We start from the raw sequence: 16,472 nt of genomic DNA on the forward strand, positions 1-16,472 counted from the left end.
GTTTAGTAAATGGTACTTTATATACTGTATAAATATTTTGTGTGTAACCTATATGTGATTTTTTCTTTTCAGCTGTATCCACAGCCTATGGAAGTTCACAGGCTAGGGGTTGAATCAGAGCTGCAGCTGCTGGCCTATACCACAGCCACAGTAGCACTGGATTCTTAAGCCATTGAGCAAGACCAGGGATTGAACCTGTATCTTCATAGGTACTATGTAGGGTTCCTAACCCACTGAACCACAACAGAAACTCCTATATGTGATATATGTACCATGATTTACAATTAATTGTGGGACCCCATGGAAGAAGGTGAAGAAAATTTGTCTAAAATAAAACCATTTTCAGAGTTTGTAAATACCTAATGTTAGTTCAGGCTTTATGGCCCACTTTAAGAATATTAGGTCTCTAAAAAATTCCAGAGGCATAGCTTGAATTAACCTTGTAGTCAGGCCTGGGTTCTAGATTCCTGGTCAAATATATTGGTAAGGTGTCAGCTTAGGCAGTTTAACTTTTTGAATCTGTTCCTTTAAAAATTCGGTAACACAGAACGCCAAATACATAGCTTTCTGTAATGTTAGTTGTATAGTGTAGTCTACAGGCTTCCAGCATCAGAATCTCCTGGGACACATGCAAAAAATGCAAATTCTAGTGTCCCAACCTAGATATGCTGCTTAAAAAATCTGTGGGTGAGATCTGGGGATCTGTAGGCTTAATAAACCAGATGATTCCGGAGTTCCCGTCGTGGCGCAGTGGTTAACGAATCCAACTAGGAACCGTGAGGTTGCGGGTTCGGTCCCTACCCTTGCTCAGTGGGTTAAGGATCCGGCGTTGCCGTGAGCTGTGGTGTAGGTTGCAGACTCGGCTTGGATCCCACGTTGCTGTGGCTGTGGCGTAGGCCAGTGGCTATATCTCCTATTCGACCCCTAGCCTGGGAACCTCCATATGCCACGGGAGCGGCCCAAAGAAATAGCAAAAAGACAAAAAAAAATAATAAAAATTTAAAAAAAAAAAGCTAGATGATTCCTCTTCACTTAGTTTTACTTGAAACATCAAGGTAAAATAACTTTTACCAAAGTCAGGCCTCTATAAATAGACTCCCTCGCGTTTTAGTGTTCCTAATTCACTCTTTACACTGTACTCAGTACTTGCTGCAGTTCTAAGACACCGATGACCAAACTTTGTAGATGTTTCTTTGTACATATATTCAATGAAAAATATAATCCAACCACATCAACAAGTATTGCTTAATTCAGGTGTATAAGAAAGTTTATTTTAGGAAAGTGAACAAACTATATGACCCATCTCTTCATCTAAATTGTTAAATTAAGGAGTTCCAGTTGTGGCGCGGTGGTTAACGAACCCGACTAGGAACCATGAGGTTGCGGATTCGATCCCTGGCCTTGCTCAGTGGGTTACAGATCCAGCATTGCCATGAGCTGTGGCATAGGTCACGGACGTGGCTCAGATCCCGAGTTGCTGTAGCTCTGGCATAGACCGGTGGCTACAGCTCCGATTAGACTCCTAGCCTGGGAGCCTCCATATGCCTCAGGTGCAGCCCTAGAAAAGACCAAAAATAAATAAATAAATTGTTAGATTAAAATTTTTTTAATGAAAAGAAGCCCTACAGTGCTCTATTACAGACATCCAAAGTATCACTGTTTGGGGATGGGGGAAAGTTTCAACCAGGTCTAAATCCATTTCTTTGATTCTGTGCATACGATTGAGTAGTTACTCAGTAAAGGTCTGTTGAGGTGTAAAGACGACTTTGAGAAGTTCTCGTTGTAGCTCAGCAGAAGCGAGTCTGACTAGTAACCATGAGGATGTGGATTCAGTCTCTGCTCTTGCTCAGTGGGTTGGGGATCCTGTGTTACCTTGAGCTCTGGTGTGGGTCCAAGACACAGTTTGGATCTGGCATGACTGTGGCATAGGCTAGCAACTGTAGCCTCAATTAGACCCCTAGCCTGGGAACTTCCATGTGCCACGGGTGCAGCCCTAAAAAGCAAAAAAAAAAAAAAGATGATTCTGCCGTTCCCATTGTGGTGCAGCAGAAATGAATCCTACTAGGAACCATGAGGTTGCGAGTTCGATCCCTGACCTTGCTCAGGGGGTTAAGGGTCTAGTGTTGCCATGAGCTGTGGTGTAGCTTGCCAACATGGCTCAGATCCTACATTGCTGTGGCTGTGGCATAGGCTCACAGCTGTAGCTCCGATTTGACCCTTAGTCTGGAAATCTCCATAGGCTGCAAGTGCAGCCCTAAAAAGAAAAGGAAAAAAAAAAAAAAAAAAGCAAAAGATGACTTTGACCCTCTAGACCATTAAACTCAACCTTTTTAGTGTAGTGGCGTCAATCTGGTGAGGTCACTGGATCACTTTTCAGAAAAAGATGTTTTTGGAAAGCTTAAAGTACAGTACATTGAATTACAAAGAGAGACTAATTTTGAAATAATTATCAGAGTTTTTAAACTTAATATGTTTTATTGACTCATTAACAAGATCTAAGAGTGGCTGTGATTACTACTGTAATTTCAGCATAGTGAACATAAGTCATTTCAGGTTATCTGCAACAGTCGTAATAGGGAAAGAGCAGAATTCGGCTATGATAGTCACATTTACTGTGGGTAGTTCTGTGATCTGTTGCCTGCATTCAAGTTTTTTTAGAAATTATTGAAAATAGAGAGGTAATTCTTCCCCTATCGAAGTTCATGGACCCCAGATTTCTGTTTATAAACCCCTGATTAAGAACCCTGGCTAACCGTTTAATGATAGAAACTTTCTTTTCCACGGTTGTATGCAATGCCTGATAAAGTGTTTTGTTTTTTTTTGGAGTTCCTGTCTTGGTGGAGCAGAAACAAATCCAACTAGGAACCATGAGGTTGCAGGTTCCATCTTTGGCCTTGCTCAGTGGGTTAAGGATCCAGTGTTGCCATGAGCTGTGGTGTCGGTCGCAGATGCAGCTTGGATTTGGTGTTGCTATGGCTGTGGTATAGGCCAACAGCTGTAGCTCCGATTGGACCCCTAGCCTCGGAACCTCCATATACCGAGGGTGCAGCCCTAAGAAGCAAAAAAAAAAAGTTTTTTTTTTTTTTGCTGCACCCCTGCCATGCAAAAGTTCCTGGACCAGGGATACAACCTGAGCCACAGCAGTGACAATGCCAAACCTTAACTCCTAGGCCACCAGGGAATTCCTAAATCTTTTTTCTTTTTCTTTTTTTTTTTTTTTTTTTGCTTTTTGCTTTTTAGGGACGTACCTGTGGCATATGGAAATACCCATGCTAGGGGTCGAATAGGAGCTACAGCCATTGGCCTACACTACAGCTCATGGCAACACTGGATCCCCAACTCACCGAGTGAGGCCAGGGATTGAACCCTCATCCTCATGGATATTAGTGGGATTTGTTTCCTCTGCACCACAATGGTAACTACCTAAATCACGTTTTTAAAAGTCTCTTGAAAATAATTATTTTTAAAACTTTAAATATATATAAGCTACAATTTATGCTGCAGTATTCTCTGCTTTGTTCACTGTTCTTGGTATCTTTTCTATTCTACCCTTTAAGAAAAACATTTCAAGGTTTCTGGGGTTTGTGTTGGTAGTTTACAGCTTAAAGGATTTTCTGATGCCCATTCTCTTAGCTACACCCATCAGTATCAGTGGGTATGTTTTCATATAGCTTGTTTAGACTAAGAAGATGTTCATGAAAGTGAAATGATTTTCAGGTGCTTTTGATTCATGTGGGGAGCACTAGAACAATATCTCAATTCATGATACAGATGCATATTTCAATTCTGATTCAAGCACTCAAGTTGGTCAATCCATAACTTGGAGAAGGTAAATAGAACTTCTTTTACATGTAAAGAAATTGGGTATCAGAGAAGTAAAACCTGGCTTTGCCTGTACTGAGATGAAACCATTTATAGGCTTTACCTGTGCTACATAGTGTGAGCATTCATTCACTTCACTACAGAAATAGGTTTAGATCACAGCATGCTGCCCCAGAGCCTGCTGGAAACATTCTATGATACACAGTATCCATATGGACCTTACTGCCATAAACTCTGAATTCTCAGTCACACCTGGTCCCAAGGATTTTCAGTAAGGGATTGTTGACCTATAGTTATTTTCTTTCCAGAATAGTCATTCAGGCAATTTGGTACTTAGAAGCATAAATATAGTGATGATATATTCTAAATATTACAGAACAATTCTGATTTCCAGAATTCCTTTTTAACTTGTAGTTTCTGTGCAAGCCACAGGACACGATTTTATATTTTGAAAGTTATGAATATACTTATTATTAGACCTACAATTCAAACCAGTGTGTAATTGTACACCATTAGAGAAAATTAGAAAACATTTTTTAAAATTTACGCTGTTCCCCAAAAGCCGATGACAATGTCTGGGAAACAACTTGATTCTACCTTCTAATTTTCCTTCCCTTTTATTAACAAAATCACAACATGACTAGGTCACAAACCAGTAAATTGCATTTGGCAGCTGAATGTCACTGTTACCTGTAGGTAATGGTCTCTTCTGCCTGGCACATATACAGTAGGCATGTAGCAATTATTTAATGGATAAATAAATTATAACACTTTCATGGCTGGCTTAATCCTGTAAGTAATAATTGACTTATATTACCTCTTATCACCTGATTGTTTTCTCATGATTGTTTTCAGCTAGTGAAGTGGTTTCAGACATTGGAAAGAAGTAGAGTATTGTTTATGAAACCATAGATGGCCTGGATGGGAGACTGAATTGGAATCCTTGATTCCCAGTACAGAGAAGGCCCTTGATATTTAAGAATAAAAATAACAGCTGAGCTTTATGTCGTGTGTTTAATGCCATGACCATAAAGCCATTACTGTAACGCCTACGTTTATTTTCTTAAGGAAGCCGCTGAACCGCCCTCAGAATGGCTTAGTTTTTAGTGACTATGGTTTTCCTTTGGGACCTCGATTCCAAGAAGACGCAGTTTTGTCAAAGGCTCTTTCATCCTGTTTCTTTAAAAAAAAGTACCCTGCAATAGGTAAAACATCTTTAGATAGAAAAAGTAGTCAGCCTACACCAAATCTTCCCCTACCTCCTTCCTCTTTCATTTCCCACTTGTGCTTGTGTACTACTAACTATATTGAGGGTACATGGCCACTAAGGTTTAAGGTTTTTTGAGAGCAGGGGCTGTATCATATTTACTTTCACTTTTCCTTCTGTGCTTAAAACAGGACTTCTACTTCTTCAGCAAATATTCGTTGAGTATCCACTAGGTGTCAGATATACTAGGTAGAGTCTGGGGATACCAAGATAACTAAACAGGGACACAGGGAGATGCCCTTTGGAATCTAACAGTCTTATGTGGGAGAGGGGAAAAATGGATCTGTAAGCCAAAAAAAGCTACAGTATAATACTACAGTGGATAGATGATTTCCCGGTTTAAAAATTCTAAAATCTCTGAAAATATCTCTCCACGAAATTTGATTGAGCAACTAAATTTCTACCACTAGAATATTATTCTTTATAAGACCAGCGTTGCATTTTGGTTGCCCCTAAAGGTTATTAATGGGCTATAAAATGATATTTTCCCCCCTCTTAAAACATTTTAATTTTTAAATTTACATAGTAAGATTCACTCTTTTTGATGTATAATTCTGAGTTTTCACAAATGCCAAATCATGTAATAACCATAATTGAGATATGGAACAGTTCTACCACCTCCCAAAATTCTCTTGTGCTGCCCCTTTTTATAATTTGTTGTGACAAAAAATAATTTTATTCTTCAAAAATTATTGTTTGAATGTTCCATGTATTCAAAAAAAAATATGTGGCGTTCCCGCTGTGGCACAGTGCATTCAGAATTCAACAGCAGGGAGTTCTCGTGGCACAGCAGAAACAAATCCTACTAGTATGCGTAAGAATGCTGATTTGATCCCTGGCCTCACTCTAGCATTGCCGTGAACTGTGGTGTAGGTCACAAATTCGGCTCGAATCCCACATTGCTGTGGCTGTGGTGTAGGTGGATTTGCCCCCTGGCCTGGGAACTTACATATACTGCAGGTGTGGCTCTAAAAAAAAAAAAAAAAATCAACTGCAGCATCTCTGTTGGCAGCAGAGGTGCAGGTTCAATCCCTGGTCCAGCACAGTGGGTTAAGTATCTGGCATTGCCAAAGATGTGTATGCAGCAACTGTGGCTAGGATTCGATTTCTGGCCTGGGAACTTCCATATGCTGCAGTGTGGCCGTTTTATTTATTTATTTATTTTTTTTAAGGTATGTATTTGAGGACAGTACCTTTTCTATTAAGCCTCTTTAGAAACACAATTAGCCAAGGAGAGGCTGAATCACGACACCATTGTTAGTCATCCACACCTTAGTTTGTAGATCAAGCTGTTGAAAGGAGTTAGGACTCCAAAAAGGTAAAGGGTGTGTGTCTTATGTAGTGTGTGTCTTAGGTTAGAAAGAGGATAGGGGTCAGTGGGTGGAATTGGAGATTGGGGCCTGACAGTGGAACAGTGCATGGAAGGATAGATATGCGTCATGTGTTTTGAGGAGTATAAGGGCCATGGGTTCCCAAAGATAGTGCACACCTAGTAAAGAGATGAGCCCTGATTAGGAATGCCCTTCATGGAATCTGGAGCTGCAGAACTGGGATGCTAGTACTGATTCTGCCAGTAACTTGTTCTCCGTCACATCCCCTTTCTGGGCCTCAATTTCACCATCTATAAAAAATAAGGTTCTTAAAAAGGTACAAGCTCCTAAGACTTACCCAGGAAGAAATAGAAGATATAAGCAGATCAATTACCAGTACTGAAATTGAATCAGCAATTTTTTTTTTTTTTTTTTTAGGGCCGCACCAGTGGCATATGGAGGTTCCCAGGCTAGAGGTTGAATTGGAGCTGTAGCCGCTGGCCTGTGCCACAGCCACAGCAACGCAGATCCAAGCTGCATTTGTGACCTACACCACAGCTCATGGCAACTCAGGATCCTTAACCCACTGAGCCAGGGGTGGAACTTGTGTACTTAGAGTTACTGGTCGTATTCGTTTCCACTGAGCCATGTCAGTATATCCGCATCAGTAATTTTTAAACTCCCAACAATCAAAAGTCCAGGACCAGATAGCTTTACAGGCAAACTCTACCACACATTTAGAGAAGAGTTAACACCTATCCTGAAACTTCCAAAAGACTGCAGAGGAAGGAACACTTCTGAACTCATTCTGTGAGGCCACCATCACCCTGACACCAAACCAAGTTACCACAAAAAAAGAAAATTACAGGCCAGTCTCATTGATAAACACATGATCCCCTAAAATTTCATATAGTTTGATGTCAGAAGCTGCAAAGTTAAGGCTAATCTGATTGTGCTTTAGTGATAGAGTTCTCTGACCTTCAGCCTTCTCATTTATGGAATGACTAGTTCTCACATTTAATGATTTTTGAAACCTCTCAAAACTTACCAGTGTCATTTCTGTTACTTCCTCTGGGTCTGCACCTGTTCTGACTTTGATTTTTGTTTGTTTATTTGTTAGTTTTGGGCACACCTCAGCATGTGGAAGTTCCCAGGCCAGGGATCAAACCCATGTCATAGCTGCAACCTGCACCATAGCTGCAGCAACGCCAGATCCTTAACTGGATGCACAAGGGAACTTCATTGTTTTGTTGTTTTAATTTTAATGAGCCACTATTCATTCAGTATCTTCTACGTGCCAGAACTTTTTTTATGACATGCAGAAGTTCCTGGGACAGGGATCGAACCCAAGCAACAGCTGTAACCAGAGCCGCAGCAGTGACAACACCAGATCCTTAACCCATGAACCATGAGGGAATTCCCAGAACTTTTGTTTTGTTTTGTCATTTTGCCATTTCTTGGGCCGCTCCCGTGGCATATGGAGGTTCCCAGGCTACGGGTCGAATCGGAGCTGTAGCTGCCAGCCTACACTAGGGCCACAGCAACGAGGGATCCGAGCCGCATCTGCGACCTACACCACAGCTCACAGCAATGCCGGATCGTTAACCCACTGAGCAAGGGCAGGGACCGAACCCTCAACCTCATGGTTCCTAGTCGGATTCGTTAACCACTGCGCCACGACGGGAACTCCCAGAACTTTTAATACAGGGTATTTTACCTATATTATTTTAAATTTTTAATTTTTTTAAGGTCACCCCTGTGGAAGTTCCTGGGCCAGGAGTCCAATTGGAGCTGCAGCTGAAGCCAGATCTGTAACCCACTGATCAAGGCCAGGTATCAAACCTGCATCCTCACAGAGACAATGTTGGGTCCGTAACCCACTGAGCCACAATAGGAGCTCCTATTTAAAAATTTTTATAATGTTACTGTCCTTTTTATATATACAGATTTGGGAAAATCACACCATGCCTCTTTCGCTCATCCTGGATAACATATTCCTGGATATTAAAGGTCTCATTTCACTCAATGAGCTGGAAGTTCCCTTTGTGGCTCAGCAGGTTAAGAATCTGGCTAGTATCCATGAGGATGCAGGTTTGATCCCTGGCCTCGCTCAGTGGGTTAAGGATCGGGTGTTGCCTCAAGCTACGGCATAGGTTGCAGATGTGGCTCAGATCAGGAGTGGCTGTGGCATAGACTGGCAGCTGCAACTCCAACCCCTCTCCTGGAAAATTCCACATACTGCAGGTGTAGCCCTCAAAAGAAAAAAAGTGCTAGAGAGGGGAAGATGTATATGGCTGTAAATTGATAAGTGAGGGGAAAGGAACTAACAGTTGAGGCCCTACTATGTGTTAGGCAGTTTATACATGCCTATCTTCTATAGGTCACTGAGATAAGTAGATAGGTATACATCACAAAGGAAGCCCATTTGTCTTGATAACAAAAAAAGGAGAAAAACCCATGCCATAACTCACTGCAATTATTCAGAATATTTGTTTTACATGTCCAGTATGAGAGAACAGACAGCATAGTTCCTGTACACAGTTAAGTGGCAGATGTTTGCTGAATGAATAGGGATTTAATTCATGCCCTAGAAATTTCTGGGCCCATGGCCCTTTAAGAATTTTAGAAAATCTATGGACCCATCTAGGATGTCACCTCTCCCATTACACACAGAAAGAAATAGCTAAGTTCCTCTCCCTGTGCTAATCACCTCCACAATGCATTTGTGCAAAACCCATACTTTTGAAATATATTCAGCCCCTTTGCAGTCTGTTCATGTGCTTGAGTAAGAACTCAGCCCTGGAAACATCTCTGGATATCTATGCAGCTTAGGCACATAATCCATTAACTTGTTCTTATAGTACTGTATAGTGCTACCATCCTTTATTAGTCCTTTATAGATTTGAGAAAATTACTCCATGCCTCTTGATTATTCATCACAGTCATGTTCAGTTTTCTATGAGCAGAAATTGTATCCAGCTTGCTTTTAGGCTCATTAGTATGTGCTATAACCAAAAGATCAGCATTATATTTTTCATCTTTTTAAGGTGTTTGAATTAGAGGTTATATAATTTTACAGATGAAGAAATTAAAGTTTGTCCCAAAGGTTATTTTATGTTAGTAACATATCTCTTCTTTCTGGATGGAATGATTTTTTTAAAAAAAAACATCTCTATTCAGAAACCCACTTAAAACAATTAGGTTGGTATGCTCATCTGAAGTTTTATCTGGGTAGAGAAAAGTGATGAAAAAATTATCCTTGTCTCACAGTTGAGGAGAATGACTTGTAAAACAAACATTCTAAATCCAAAATGGAATTGTAACTACCCCATAAAGTTCTAAGGGTCAAATTGGTTAAATGCCTTGTAAACAATAAAGTTTCTAAACACATCTAGCCATTACCTTTATATAAAATTCTTCAGGGCCCAGTAAACTGTAACCAGAGAAAATATTTGGATGCTTACCTAATCTCCCAATAGTATTGTTCCCTTTTTCATGATAGCAAGACTGCAACTAACCCAGGCTTGTGATGGAAGAAACTCAAGTTGTTTGCTAGTACTATTAAACTAAAACAGAGAGGGAGTTTCTTGATCAAATGGATCAATGTTTTGAGCACTTACTATCTGCCAAGGACTTTTTAACTAACCCAGGAACTTTCTAGATGAAGAGTAATTGAGTTTCCACTGTTCACTCACCCTAGGCTACAGTTATAGGTAATATTTGAGTGCTTGCCTTAAGCAAAGGCACTGTTCCAAGAGCATTACATTCATCCCATCTGTGTGTTTCTCAATCTTTATAACAACTCCATAAACTGTTGCTAATATTGTCTCGCTTATTTATCAATGAGAAAACTGAAATTTAAAGAGGTTAGGCAATTTGCCCAGCAATATTGCAAAGCTGAGACTTTGAACCTTGGCCGATTTGACCCCAAAATCAGTATTTCATTCTAATCCACTACCAAAGCTTCCAGCATTAATTGCCACTAATACTATTGTCACTTATGAAGTAAGTGTAGCCGTCCATGGCGGGAATGGTGGGGAGTCAGTAAGGAGGGATACTAGGGGGTGTTGCTAGGCAATTTCTGAAAGAAGTGGTGCCTTTCCCCACAAGTTTCTTGTGATATCAGGTTGGAAGGATAAAAAGATTGAAGGAGGTGGCGCGGTTGACTCTGTCCAGGAAGTGATTACATCTGAGCCACAGGCCCTTTTGCCCGTCAGCTGACTCAGAGCTGGGGGATTGGCCAAAGCCCAGGCAGGTTGATTTCATGGGCGGTGTACTTCAAAGGATCTGATTCCTGGCACTGCTGTGGACATTGTTTTTCAGAAGGCACAGCCTTATGGGAGAAGGAACAGGATAATCTCCAAGAAGTGTTTGCAGAAGGCCTAGACAGTGATTTCTCTAAATCCAGATATATTATAGCTTGTTCTGGGTTTGGCAGTAAAAACCACAGGGCCAGGCCTGAGCATGGCTGAAAATTGGTATTAAATCTTAAGTATTCTGCAGTAAATAAGCAATTAAGGAATTCCCATCGTGGCTCAGTGGAAACGAATCTTAACTAGCATCCATAAGGACTCGGGTTCAATCCATAGCCTCTCTGAGTGGGTTGAGGATCTGGTGTTGTGGTGGTCTGTGGTGTATGTTGCAGACTCAGCTCGGATCCCATGTGGCTGTGGCTGTGGCGTGGGCCGGTGGCTACAGCACCAATTTGACCCTTAGCCTGAGAACCTCCATGTACCACAGGTGTGCCCCCACCCCCAAAAAAGACAATAAGCAGTTAAAAACATGGGCCCTATAGTAGATGGACCTGGATTCCAATCTTGGTTCCACCACTCAACTGTAGATAAGGCCTGAGTATTCTCATGTGGGATTAAGGTAGTACCTGCTTTATATAATTGTTTGTGAAGATTAAATGAGTATAAAGCATGTACCATAGTACCTAATATGTAGCAAATACTCTGAAATATTAGTCATTATTATTTAGAGAAAAGTCTTAGAATCACAGGGCTTAAACAAAATTAATTAATTTGACTTTCTTTCACTTAACATACATCCAAGAGGCATTTATTTTTGTGTTGGGTGGGAGGGATAGAGAAAATAGTAACCTTTCTTGCTCTGGGCTTCCAAGCACCAAGTACAGTTGTCCTTTGGTGTCTGCAGGAGATTGGGCATACTGTATATAACTTCACTATTATAAGATGTCCATAATGAACTGTTGATACAATAAAAAATTATAAGGGATAAAATTGAATTAAATTATTTTATCTCAGGGCAAAATACATACTTAGGATTCTGTACCTTGTCATTAATAGTGAATGTAAAGTAATATTTCAAATACACTGCTTACTAGTTTTAATTTTTTTTTTGTCAAATTGTCAGATTTGTTTCACCATTGCACTTACCCTCATAATGTGACTGACACTAAAAAGAAGTATCAGTTCCACTATTCTTTTTTGTCCTTTTATGTATCATCTTTAAAGTTCTCTCCTGGCTCAGTGGGTTCAGGATCTAGCGTTGTTACTGCTGTGGATCTGGTTACAGCTGTGGCACAGACTGAATCAAAAAGAGACCAGAAGTTCCCGTCGTGGTGCAGTGGTTAATGAATCCAGCTAGGAACCATGAGGTTCAGTCCCTGGCCTGACTCAGTGGGTTAAGGATCCAGCATTGCCGTGAGCTATGGTGTAGGTCGCAGACTCGGCTCGGATCCCGCATTGCTGTGGCTGTGGCGAAGGCCAGCAGCTACAGCTCCGATTGGACCCCTAGCCTGGGAACCTCCATATGCCTCGGGAGCGGCCCTAGAAAAAGGCAAAAAGAAAAAAAAAAAAGGCAAAAAGAAAAAAAAAAAAAAAAAACACACAAGGAGTTTTTTTGTTGGGTTTTGGTTTTTTTTGTTTGTTTGTTTGTTTTTTGTCTTTTTTTTTTAGGGCCGCACCCGAAGCATATGGAGGTTCCCAGGCTAAGGGTCTAATCGGAGCTGTAGCTGTGGCCTTCGCCACAGCCACAGCAACTCGGGATCCGAGCCGAGTCTGCGACCTACACCACAGCTCACGGCAATGCCGGATCCTTAACCCACTGAGCAAGGCCAGGGATCAAACCTGCAACCTCATGGTTCCTAGTCAGATTCGCTAACCACTGAGCCATGACGGGAACTCCACAAGTTTTTTAAAAAGCAATCTTTTTAAACCAATTGTTCATTTTGTGAAATTTAGTTTAGTAAAAATTATATTTTTAAAAAATCCATAAATCCTTTTTTTGGATCACAGTATGTCACTAAATGCTGAAAGTTAAAGAATACCAATTCATACCTCATGTGACATTGAACATCAAATGTAGAGACAATGTGGAGATGCCAGGCACAATCCATATTAATAGAGGTTGATTTTTTTTTTATGAATAGCAAAAGTGTAGAAGTTACAAAAATTGTTGCCACACCTCAGTGTGTTGACAAGCATACCTCTCAAGTGAGCACACTCCACTTTGGAGATCCAAGGTCAAAGCAACAGGATTGGCAGCCATGAAGTGGGAACTCCCAACCTCATTTTTAGCAGTGATTGGCCAGATCATTTATGAATGACAAATGGGAAGGGTAGGACAGATATGCTGAGCATAGCTGAACCTTTGAAAGTGTGCCCTCTCTGTATAAAGATAGAACCTACCTACATTCATTATGTGGCTCAAAGAAATATATTTTTAACAAAATGGACCTTGTCAGCTATTTAGTTTAAATCCCAACTCTGCTACTTAACTACTTACGCAGTTTGGACGCAGTAACAACTTAAGAATCTGTTTCTCAGTCTCAAATGAGGATGGGTAACATACCTCACTGAGAAGAATTTAACATGGTACTGCTGAACTGTCACTGTGTGCTCAGAGATACTGAGCTAAACTATAAGAATTCATTTAGGGAGTTCCCTTGGTGGCGCAGTGGTTAACGAATCCGACTAGGAACCATGAGGTTGCGGGTTCGGTCCCTGCCCTTGCTCAGTGGGTTAACGATCCCGCATTGCCGTGAGCTGTGGTGTAGGTTGCAGACACGGCTCGGATCCCGCGTTGCTGTGGCTCTGGCGTGGGCCGGCAGCTACAGCTCCGATTCGACCCCTAGCCTGGGAACCTCCATATGCCGCGGGAGCAGCCAAAGAAATAGCAAAAAGACAAAAAAAAAAAAAAAAAAGAATTCATTTAGCCTTCCTAGTATACTAGTGGGGTAGAGACTAACTAACTAGTTCATCAAAAATGGGCAAGTGAAAGGACTTCTACATTTCCTGGCCTCCTCTGTAACTATTGTTTTGGCCAATGAAATATGGGCAGAAGAAGTGATCAACACAACCCCCAGAACCAAGCCATGATACTTTCCCATGCAATTCTTTATGCTCTCTTCCCTCATATATCAGAGGATCAAGCAGAACTGTCACCTACAAGCTCTCTCTCTTCCTCCACCCACCTCCAACCCGGGCACGGATTGAGTCAGAAATTCACTGTGTGAAGTCATTGAGAAGTGGGGCTGTTACATCAGTTAGTGTAAATAAAACAACAAGGTTTGACAAGAACCCAGAGAAGGAAGAGAAATTGTTCACAGTGTCTGGCACATTTTGTTCAATAAAAAGGATGATTAATCATATTAAGAGAGATGAAGATTACTTTTATGAGAGAGCTTATGAGCAAATAGCTGTTAAAGTCTTTTGGGTGAAGTGTGAAAAAATGTCAAGATTTACATTCTGGCTTCCAAAGTTTTTCGTTTTTCTTTTTTTTGTTTTTTTGTTTTTTTGCCATTTCTAGGGCTGCTGCCGCAGCACATGGAGTTTCCCAGGCTAGGGGTCTAATCAGAGCTGTAGCTCCTGGCCTACACCAGAGCCACAGCAACGCGGGATCCGAGCCATGTCTGCAACCTACACCACAGCTCACGGCAACGCCGGATTCTTAACCCACTGAGCAAGGCCAGGGATCGAAGCCACAACCTCATGGTTCCTAGTTGGATTCGTTAACCACTGCGCCACGACAGGAACTCCCAAAGTTTTTCATAGATTCCCTGAGAACACCTCAAGAAATGAAGATAACACTCCTGCAGTACCTTGTGTTTTGTAGGGTACCAAGTTATTCGAACACTTTATTCTAAGTCTTATAAAGATATATAACAAGTATGAATACTTTTTTTTTTTTTTTTTGTCTTTTGTCTTTTTAGGGCTGCACCCATGGCGTATGGAGGTTCCCAGGCTAAGGGTTGAATCGGAGCTGTAGCTGCCAGCCTATGCCAGAGCCACAGCAGCGCGGGATCCGAGCCATGTCTGCAACCTACACCACAGCTCACAGCAATGCCCTATCCCCAGCCCACTGACCAAGGCCAGGGATCGAACTTGAAACCTCATGGTTCCTAGTCGGATTCGTTCCTGCTGTGCCATGATGGGAACTCCTGAATGCTTTTTTTATGCTGCTCTGAGAATCCTTCCTCCATCTTGAAGTTTTTCTCTTGTTTATTCAAATTCAAGAGCTGAAATGTAGGGGGTTTTGTTTGTTTTTGTTTTTTGTCTTTTTAGGGCCACACCCGTGGCATATGGAGGTTCCCAGGCTAGGGGTTCACAGCTCACAACAATGCCAGATCCTTAACCCATTGAGTGAGGCCAGGGATCAAACCTACGTCCTCATGGATGTTAGATTTGTTTCCCCTGAGCCATGATGGGAACTCCTGAAATGGAGAGTTTTTTATCTCCCTTAAGTTAGCCTGTATATAATCAGTAGTTTCCTTTACTCTAACACATATTCTGGACATTATTTAGCTGGAGTCATTTTTATCTTGAGAAATTGAATTTCTGTGATTTGGTTTACCCTTGGCCTCTGAATGATCTCACGTCGTATTTTTGATCTGGAAACTTGCTATGTTTTCTCTCTTTCTTTTTTATGCTTATTTACAAAGTTGATTACTATGGAATTACATGAATAGCTACATGGTTCTTGGCTTTGCATTTTCTCCTTAAATGCAGATAAATTACTTCTTCTTGGCTTTGGTAAATCAGAATATTAGCACAGCCTCCCAAGACTCTTTGCTGCTATTACCCTTATCATGCTCCTCTCCTCAGTCTTATGTTTTCAAAACATTCAGGAGCTGGGCAATTGGTTTTGAAGCCTATAAATGTTTATGGAAGCTATGTGGCTTAGAGAGATAGGCTTTGGTAATAGTCGGATAGACCTGATTTCCAGTCCTGGCACAACCACCAACTAGCTACAAATAACATTGGTTAGTTATTAACTTTTTTTAATTTTAATTAAAAAAAGTTTTTTTGGCCACACCAGCAGCATGTGAAGTTCCTTGACCTGGGATTGAATTGTATCACAGCAGTGACAACATCAGATCCTTAACCTGCTGGGCCATCAGGGAACTCCAGTTATTCACTTCTTAGGAGTCACAACTAAAATTCAGATGATAAAACCTACTTTGTAAGATTGATGAGAAAACTCATTCTGTAAAGGTAAATGGGATGTATAGGCTGATTTCTTTTTTGAATATGGATACAAAAATCGTAAATAAAATACTAGCAAACCATAGCCCAGAATATACATTGTAACCATGTATTTACATCAGGATTTTAAGTTTTGTTTAATATTTTAAAAAATCAAAATGTAGTTTATAACTTATCTGATTGATAGAAAAAATGCATTTGGTTATTTCAGTAGATGCAGAAAAAATTTTAATAACATCCCCTCATAAAGACAAAATTCTTGCAAAATTGGAAATAGAAAAGAGCCTCAAACTGATAAAGGATATCTATTTTTTTTTAAACTTAATGCTTAAGGAAGCAAAAGCTGTCTTAAGTTGATAAAGGATAACTTTTAAAGGTATATAGTACTTAAAAGATGAAAGATTTCCCTTTAAGATTAAGAATAAAAGACTTATTTTATTCATCATTGTTCCATAGATCCTAGCCAGATCAGTAAAGCAAGAAAATATATAAATAAAGGTATTAAGGATTGGGAAGAAAGAAAATCCAAAGACAACTACACATAAAATATTAGACTTAATAAGAGCTTAAAAAGTTTATTGTAGGAGTTTCCGTCGTGGCGCAGTGGTTAACGAATCCAACTAG

At 40.6% G+C, this 16,472-nt stretch overlaps 1 long non-coding RNA gene across 1 annotated transcript; it reads right to left on the minus strand.

Annotated features, from left to right (window-relative positions):
• Positions 1 to 1,977: 1,977 nt before the first annotated feature.
• On the minus strand, positions 1,978 to 7,261 carry LOC146399756 (uncharacterized). The gene is made up of 2 exons (XR_014814810.1): positions 3,327 to 7,261; positions 1,978 to 2,858 (listed from the first exon to the last, which is right to left on the minus strand). It is a non-coding gene; the product is annotated as an uncharacterized LOC146399756 (long non-coding RNA).
• Positions 7,262 to 16,472: the final 9,211 nt, after the last annotated feature.

This window comes from Sus scrofa, chromosome 9 (assembly GCF_054392235.1).
Source record: "Sus scrofa isolate SSC_HxYL_T2T_F1_AM1 chromosome 9, Sscrofa_HxYL_maternal_Yorkshire_Landrace_v2.0, whole genome shotgun sequence".
Classification (NCBI taxonomy): domain Eukaryota; kingdom Metazoa; phylum Chordata; class Mammalia; order Artiodactyla; family Suidae; genus Sus; species Sus scrofa.